This window comes from Octopus bimaculoides, chromosome 4 (assembly GCF_001194135.2).
Source record: "Octopus bimaculoides isolate UCB-OBI-ISO-001 chromosome 4, ASM119413v2, whole genome shotgun sequence".
Classification (NCBI taxonomy): Eukaryota; Metazoa; Mollusca; class Cephalopoda; order Octopoda; family Octopodidae; genus Octopus; species Octopus bimaculoides.
In genome coordinates this window covers 117,448,542-117,458,171 of record NC_068984.1, presented here as the reverse complement: position 1 = coordinate 117,458,171, position 9,630 = coordinate 117,448,542, and the positions used below count along the sequence as shown (strand labels likewise).

The window sequence follows — 9,630 nt, the reverse complement described above, 5'->3', positions numbered from 1 at the left end:
ATATATATATGTATATATATATATATGTATATATATATGTATGTATACATGTATATATATGTATGTTTATATATGTATGTATATATATGTGTGTATATATATATATATATATATATATATATATATATATATATATATATATATATATATATATATATATATAATGTGTGTGTGTGTATATATATGAGTATATATATATATGTATGTATATGTATATATTGGAAGGTGTGGAGGTGATGTACAGGAATTATATATTGGAAAAAAATAATATATACGCACACACATTTTTTATACAAACATACATACATACGTGTGTGTATATATATATATATGTTGCATGTATCCGTGTTAATGTTTATTAGCGTCACAGTAGCGCGTGTTCGCGTTTATATGCGCATATCTGTCTGCTTAGAGCCTTGTCTTTTTTTCGTTTTTGGCTGGTTTTAGTATGCCAACGGACGCATGTGTGCATACACTCGTGTCTTATTGTGTACGTATGTGTGTGAAAGAAGTTATCGCTAAACGCAACTATGTGTACAAATGCCATATTGGATGCTCGTCGCATGTGAGTGTGTATGTGTGTCTGAATGAGCTTAGTTCTATCTGTTTGTAATTATGTATGCATGTGTATGTCTACGTGTGCTCATATCTTTTAGTATTTACACATGCTTGTAATATGTGTGTGTGTGAGTACTACTAACTCGGCTCCTATTTTCTTTTTCTTCTTTTCGTTTTGTCTTGTTTAGAGACTGTAGGATGTAATTTGAAGAAGAATCGGTTGCTATTTCTTGCAGGTCTAGTGATTACGTAGAATGTGTAAGTATAAGCACGTGTCTAATTGCTTGCGAGTCTTATGTTTTTACAAGTATATAACGACATTATGTTATCTACGGGAATTCTAACTCTAACGATGCCAACCAAACCAACTGAACCGATATACCATGATAATATTCGAAATACGAGGAAACTGGTTGTACTACAAAACAGCGGAAAGAGGTTCTAAAAAGAAGCTTCTCTCGGATTGTGAGAAATAGTAGCCAAATCTCACTCAAATGCCCTCCTCTAATACTGTTGGATAGTGACAATTTCTAAACAAAGAAAGAAAGCAGATGAATGGAAGGGCTGTAGTGTTTCTCAACCATTTTTCTCTTACCTATGGACGGGCCCCTATGATTCCTGTTTTACTCGGGTGAGCCCTTCACGTCATTCAATGTTAAAAAAGACTCTATTATATTTTTATAATGAAATATAATTAGAATTGTATAAAAATAATTGTTAAAACATTTTGTGTATTGTAGAAATATAACCAATTGATTGCAGATAAATTTTAACAACACAATTTTATTTGGACCTTTAAGGGCCTTATGGACCCCGGTCGAGAACCACTGGTCCAAGTCGAAACACTTCTCACGGGGTCTGCTTGCTTGTGATGGACCTGCTGCGTTGGGGTTAACCAACGACAAATATACCAGATGGATATTTGTTTTTGTTTATAATGTATGAAGAAAAGTCTAATTTACAGTTTCTATTAAGAATTACTCAGAAGCCTGTTGCTTTTCTTTCAAATTCGCTAATCATTAGTAATTAATTAAAAAAATGATTCGTCTTGTTTTTAGTTAAATATGTTTTCACGGCTAATTTTACACGTAGTAAATGTGTATAAAGTCACTATTTACATCAATGTGTGTAAAATATACTGTTGATGTTAAACAAGAGAATCCAAGGGAACTTGTGATGCCGTCTAGTCCCAGCTCAGGCCAGCTCGTCAAAGCCTTTCCAGACGTGACCGCCGGTAAAAGAGAAGCAGAGACATTATTTTATTGGCAGGGTCAGGTAACCCTACAAAAGGCTTGTCAACAGTATTAGGACGTATGTCAGTCCGATTGTATACAAAAGATCGCTCAAAATCAAGCTGTTTTGGCGAACAGTTAACGCATGGGGACAGACACATGCAAGTGTAAACTGTTAGCAGAAGTACAGATATACACAACGTACACACGGTAATGGAAGCTGTGCTCCCGGCTTGCAGGACATAAACATAGTAGCATGCTGTCACACACAATGGAAAACATTTTATTGGTGGCATTTCTACATAACGTACAGACATATATAAAAACAAGTGGGGATAGTAATAACATTAGGAAATGGGGGTAGAAGAGTTCAATTCAGCCCAAACAGGAAAATAGTCTGTGGGTGGATATGATACGGTTGTTTCCTTGTGTCTTCTGGAATGTGATTCCGTGTGGTGGATAAAAGTGCTGGTTGCGGAGACGTGATTAATGGACTAATCGGGTTTCTTCATGTTGTGAGCGCTAACGCACACTTTGAAATCGTGGCATCTCTAAGGAGAGAATGGGCAAGGCGTGCGACCGCCCCTTTGGTGCACGTTCTTTGAAAGGGGCAATTTTTAAAGACCATGTTTTAACTTAGTCTTTCCCTGTAGTCGAATAATATAATTTCATTCATTTATTATTTATTATTTTTTCCCCCTCTTTGTCGTCTGTCCTTGGAAGAACTTTCTGCACTCGTTACTCTATCCAGTCAACTCTCCTTATGTTTTGAATTGTGATACTCCGTCTTCTTTGTTGCGTTGGTGGTCGCTGCCACCTTGGGAACCAAAACACTGTGACGTCATAACCTCCTCTCTATCGTCGAACGATCTCGTGGTGTTAATATCTTTCTCATTTATTTATTTATTATTATTGTTTTTCATGTCACAAACCACAATACATCAGATATATGAGGTTTCGCGATTAATGACGCTTGCTGAAACGTGAAATTAATGAAAGTAGAAGAAATATATTTATGTACAATTGCAAATGAAATGTTTCGCGTGATGTAAAAGAAAGAGAAATGAGCATGCATATCCGCAATTCGTTCGTTGATAATTGAAAGTCAACGATGTACCAAAGATCATTGCCCTAAATAAATTATTATAATAAAGTCTTGTCACGTGTCGATACAATCTATGGTGACATAAACACATAATTGCTTCATGAACTCCTGATACGACACAGTCACCTCAAAAACCATCCTCTTAGAATTTATGATCATTCTAGTAGGAAGGTTATTGTCCAGTTTATATGACAATTACCTAAGTTACTTTTAAGTTTTATTATGAAGATATTATGAGGCAGCGAGCTGGCAGAATTGTTAGCACGCCGGGAAAAATGGTTAGCGGCATTTCGTTCGTGCTTACATTCTGAGTTCAAATTCCACCGAAGTCGACTTTGCCTTTCATCCTTTCAGGGTCGATAAACTAAGTACCAGTTGAGCACTGCGGTCGATGTTATCGACTTAATCGTTTTTCCCGAGGTGGCTGGCCTTGTGTCAAAATTTGAAACAATTATAAAGATGTGGTATCATGATTAGTGTTAAGATTGCTTAGAAATCTCTAACACAATATTAGATGTGTGTCTGTCTGTGTGTGTGTGTGTGTGTGTGTGTGTGTTAAGGAATGCCATGGAGAAAAACAGAAATAAGAAAGTATCTGGGCTGGAGAGAAAGATGAAAGAAATTGCAGATGAAGAAAACGAGTTATCAAAATATCGAGTCATTCGGCATGCACATTGCGTATGCTGCACTAGTGATGGGCCCCTCTGAATGGTTGCTACCTATTTTCAGCCCCAACAAAACGGAGACGTTGCTTAGGCTAAGATGTTTGAACCGGTGACGGAATCCTCTTAAGACTTTCTCGTATTTACTTTCAATCCAAGGCTGGTGTCACCACCCTGGCTTTTGTGGCAGTTGTTGTTGGCACTCCGTCGCTTACGACGTCGAGGGTTCCAGTTGATCCGATCAACGGAACAGCCTGCTCGTGAAATTAACGTGCAAGTGGCTGAGCACTCCACAGATACGGGTACCCTTAACGTAGGTTCTCGGGAATATTCAGCGTGACACAGTGTGACAAGGCTGACCCTTTGAATTACAGGCACAACAGAAACAGAAAGTAAGAGTGAAAGAAAGTCGTGGTGAAAGAGTACAGCAGGGTTCGCCACCATCCCCTGCCAGAGCCTCGTGGAGCTTTAGGTGTTTTCACTCAATAAACACTCACAACGCCCGGTCTGGGAATCGAAACCGCGATCCTATGACCGTGAGTCCGCTGCCCTAACCACTGGGCCTCCACTTTGTGGCAGTAAAGACAGTGAAATTGGAACCTTTGTTTCACGTTCTTTGGACGAAGATGGCACAGCAAGACTGTGCGATCATTCACATATACGAAACGTGGTGATGCACACGTTTTATGAAACATTTGATCTCGTCCCTTTGTCATCCATATCTTAACGATAATTTTGACAGTTTTCCATAAGATGTTGCTAGACGTCATTGTAGTATAACTTGGAACAAGAAACAAGTTAAGTGGCAGTCGCTAGTTTACATATCAAGATCAAAACAGTAGGCTTTGTTTTGTTTGTTGTTTTCCTCAAATCGGTTGGATAGTCAGAATGATAAAAAAATTTTTTTTTTAAGTGTAGCTGCAAGCTAGGTACATACAGAATTGTTAAAACATGGGGGAAAAAAGTGACCCCCCACCCCCCAAAAAACTTCCATAGCAAATTTCATTTGTTTAATGACAGAAGAATTATTATGTTTCGCCTCGTAACAGCAGATAGAAAAGAATTAGAGAAAAATCGCATGATTCTGCCCCACATTAAAGATGCTGTTCTGTATTTGGGACAAACACATTGGCGTCTTGTGGTTATCACGAGAATCAAAATGTGAGATCGTCAAGTAGAAATGAAACCAATTTCGTTTGTGGAAGGACTTATCAATTAATTTTTTTACAAAAACAATCGCATTTCTCAAGCAGCATTTATTAGTGGATGATTGAAGCGCAACATATTGCAACGATGACAAAGAAGACAGACCTGAAACTGAAATAAAAGTGGCAAAGTACTTCGCAATAAAGGCATGGATGTGTAGTTAGGAAGTTTGTTTCTGAAACACATGCTTTCGGGTTCAGTTCTATTCAGTGGTGCCTTGGGCAAGTGTCTTTTACTACAGCCCCAAGATGACAGAAAAGCCTTCTGAATGGATTTAGTAGACAAAAACTATGATGCTTATCGTATATGGATATACATGTATGTGTGTGTGTGTGTGTACATATTAGACGGTGCTACAGCATGGCCGCAATCAAATAACTCCTTTTGTTGTTTACACCACCTGTCCTCGTCTGGTATTATTTTTTTCAGTACATTCTCATATATATATATATGTGTGTGTGTGTGTGTGTGTGTGTGTGTGTATTTGTATATATATATGCGTATTTATATATTTGTATATATATATATGTATATATATATATGTATATATGTATGTATATGTATATGTATACATATATTTGTATGTATATGTATACATATATTTGTATATATATATGTATATGTATGTATATATACATATTTGTATATATATATGTATGTATGTAAATGTATACATATATATAGTTTGTTCTAACAGAACCACGTTTAAGTGGTGATAAATATTACCTCTCTTAATTAATTTTCTTTTTATTTTCTGATGGTTTACTTCTTTTTTCCGTGCTATGATAAAACAATGCAATCTTAGCAGATCTTTCGCACAGACTCTAAAGAAACTGTGTTGTATTACACAAGCGCCGAGAAAGTTTGCAGGAGAGACAGTCTTACCGGAGTTTATCAGCAGTAACAGTTCTGCAAAGAATCCTGAACGCTGAGATAAAAATACAAAACCCAAAACTGTATTCCTAAACAGCCCGCTAAAGTCAAATGTATCCTCAGTATTAAACGAATTCTTAGATTTTTCTTATAGTCTGGAGTTTTATTGCCAGACAAGGCTTTCAATGTATCCACATACACACACAAGTGTGTGTGTGTGTGTGTATATATATATATATATATATATATATCCGTGTTTATATATGTATCTATACATATGTATGTTTAGATATACGTGCGTGTATATATGTGTTTGTGCGTGTGTGTGTCTCATATATATATATATATATATATATATATATATATATATAAACATACACACACTCTGAAATGTGTTCTAGATTTGCTAATGCTCCACATATGATTCAGCTTTTTAAAAAAGATATGAAAAATATACGAAATGAGTGTGAATTTCAATGCACACCGAGAACGAATCAACGAAGTTTTGGCTCGAAAATGTGATGATATTCACAAGGACGATGATGATGATGATGATAATAATAGCGAACACAGCATACAAATAACACAATGATTATAAAATACAAAACTACTTAGATAGGTTTCGGCCTAAATTAGTACAGGACACGACGAACGGGAGAAGACATTTAATCATGTTTCATGTTACGATCATGTTTTGGGCGGCATAACCCATTTGTGTAACGAATTATTGTTTACAGTGATATATTCGGGTGCAGGTGGTTTGTCTGGAATTTCTTGGAGGAATTCGTTCAGGAACCGTTGAAATGTTATGCGGTGTTTTTCTTCCTTGATGCGTCTTAGTATGATGTTGAACAGAACTGGATCCGTGAAAGAAATATTTGATAGAAAACCAAGGCAGCGAGCTGGCAGAACCGTTAGCATGCCGAGTACATTGCTTAGCGGCATTTCGTCCGTGTTTACGTTCTGAGTTCAAATGCCGCCGGTTTTGGGATCTATTTTAAAACGGGGGCCACATTTTTCATTAATGTTTTACGTAGTGTTTTTGGTACGGAAAGACTTTCAAACTTCGTATACTTATCTATTTTGTGTTATAGAACAAAAAAATATTTTTGTATTCGAATTTATTTCATGTAAAAAATTGTCTTATTTCGATAATTTCAACCAATCACTGACAAGTATTCAGTTGTTTATATTTACTTCTTTGGCTGATTAAGCGATGTAAAGCGTATTTAATCTCCATACCTTCGTTTTATTTGCTTTTTTCATTTTAAATTTGCTTTAACCCTAACCCTAACCCTAACCGTAGGGTTAGGGTTAGGGTTAATTGTTTCAGAATCGTTTGTTTATGTAGTCGGCACTTAATGTATATCGGCTGAATGGACGTCAGTGATTGGTTGAAATTACAGAAATACAACTTTAACATGAAATAACTTATGGATTTCTTTTTTTTTTTTTAAGAAGACTAAGAGAAAAAGATGTTTTATATGACACATTCTACCAGTGTTCCAAGTTTCAAAGTGTTTCGTTAATGAAAAATGTGGCCCCCGTTTTAAAAAAGATCCCGGTTTTGACTTTGCCTTTCATCCTCTTCGGAATCGATAAAATAAATCCTAGTCGAGCACTGAGGTCGATGTAATCGGCTTAACTGCTTCCCGGAACTGCTGGCTTTGTGCCAAAATTGGAAATGAATATTTGATAGTTTTACTGTTGAATTTTACCAAACTGACTTTAGACACAGCTATAAATAGAGCTAGAAAGAAAAAAGATTCGAGCAATTTATTCCAAAAAAAAAAAAAGTAAGTAAATAAATAGATAAATAAATAAAAAAAATATGTGTAATTTCCAAATATAATGTGTTAGATCGAAAGCATTTTTGAAAAGCAGAAAAAGAAATATAATATAAACAAAATAATTAATTTCTAGCAGACACATACTCAGACGTCATTCAGAATCAAACTGAAATCGTACAAGTGTTTCTTTCATTGAAAGAGATATTCAAAGAAATAATGAGCGCTAGCTCTATGTTAAATTCAAGTGTAAAGCAACTAACAGACTGTCAACAGTTTAAATTCACGATTGCTAATGACATGTGTTCTCACTCTAACCTGTCCATGCGCGTACTTTTTTTTTTTTTCTAATCTTAACAGTAACCAGTGGAGGCGCATGACTTAGTGGTTAGGGGTGTTGAACTCATGATCGTAAAGTTGTGGTTTCGATTCCTGGACCGGGTGTCACGTTGTGTTTTTGAGCAAAATACTCCGTTTCACGTTGTTCTAGTCCAGGGGTTTTCAAACTTTTTGACTTGCGGACCCCTTTGTATTTCAGGCTTTACCTTAAAGACCCCCTTATAAAGGCTTATGAAATTTATACATAAATATTTGCTTAAAATAACATATTTTTACATTTATTTATTTAACAGTATTTAACAAATAGGTTTATTGTCAATTAAAAGATTTGGATTAAAAAACATATATAAAATCAAATTGCCCATAAAAAGTATTTGCTGTCCACGGACCCCCTGTCTTGTCCTTGCGGACCACAGTTTGAAAACCCTTGTTCTAGTCTACTCTGCTAGAAAAAAAAAAAGCTAATAATATGGTGAAGTCGCAACAGGCTTGACAAGCTGGCGTTGGAGGATGGGCCTGGTTAAAAAAAACAAATAGAGGGGCACTTCTGGACTGATGAGCCATAGGCCTACCTTAGCGTTGAGTATTACTTTTTTTAAAAAACCATTAACCAGCCTAGCAGTTGCAGAACAACCCTTTAAGCCAATATCCCCAACCATTTTTGCACCATGAACTGGTTTCAGAAAAGACAATTTTCCTACGGACTCGGGGAATCACGTGCTTAAAAAAATAACAAACAATAAAATGCATAGTATATAATTTAATTCTTACTTATATCACACATATAATGTAAAATTACTTTGCAACAATCAATAAAATAGAAATAAAATTAAGAAAATTTATTTTTTTCTATACAGCTCGTTATCAAATTACCCACGGTCCAATATTCTTTTCTACACTAGGCACAAGGGCCGACATTTTTGGGGAGGGGGCCAGTCGATTAGATCGACCCCAGGACGCAACTAGTACTTAATTCATCGACCCCGAAAGGATGGAAGACAAAGTCAACCTCGGCGGAATTTAAACTCAGAACGTTAAGAACGACCTAATACTACTAAGCATTTCGCCCGGCGTGCCAACGTTTCCTATTTCTTTATTGTCCTCAAGGGGCTAAACATAGAGGGGATAAACAAGGACAGACAAAGGGATTAAGTCGATTACATCGATCCCCAGTGCGCAACTGGTACTTAATTTATCGACCCCGAAAGGATGAAAGGCAAAGTCGACCTCGGCGGAATTTGAACTCAGAGCGTAACGGCAGACGAAATACCGCTAAGCATTTCGCCCGGCATGCTAACGTTTCTGCCAGCTCGCCGCCTTACCCACAGTCCAATACTGATCCGCAGACAGTTGCTTTAAGCGAATGAGGTACATAGATCTTATTATTATAATTTAAAAAAATGCAAGAATGAAAGCTAAATGAAAAGAAGTTACTGTAGTTGATAGATTTTTCACATTTTTTTTTTATCAGTTTAAGTTTAAAATATAAGTTAGTACTTTCATAAGTTCGTTCTAAAACCCCATACTTGTTTTCAGATTTTCTGAGTCCTTGTTTCATACGTTCTGAGTAATTTAAAGCTTGCCTTTCATAAGTCTCAAATTACTCTGGCGGTTGGGAAAAAAAATTGAGTATGTGTATCATGTTATACATGGACACCAAGGACAGGCAAAGGGGTATGTAACATACTCTCTTTTACTTATTTCAGTCATTTGACTGTGGCCATGCTGGGGCACCACCTTTAGTCGAGAAAATCGACCCCGGGACTTATTCTTTGTAAGCCTAGTACTTATTCTATCGGTCTCTTTTTGCCGAACGCTAAGTGACGGGGACATAAGCACACCAGCATCGGTTGTCAAGCAATGCTAGT

General features: G+C 36.4%; 1 protein-coding gene across 4 annotated transcripts in view; it reads left to right on the top strand.

Moving 5' to 3' along the window:
• LOC106881662 (uncharacterized) overlaps positions 1-9,630 on the top strand; it is a 109,127-nt gene that overhangs the window by 3,038 nt on the left and 96,459 nt on the right. Inside the window, exon 2 of one of the 4 annotated variants that reach the window (XM_052967384.1) lies at positions 747-816. The exons of 2 other annotated variants lie outside the window; for them this stretch is intronic. The gene's annotated coding sequence lies outside the window, so the exon portion shown is untranslated. Of the gene's footprint in view, positions 1-746; positions 817-895; positions 1,190-9,630 lie in introns of those variants that run through there. One more of the 4 variants, XM_052967385.1, reaches the window with a different exon arrangement.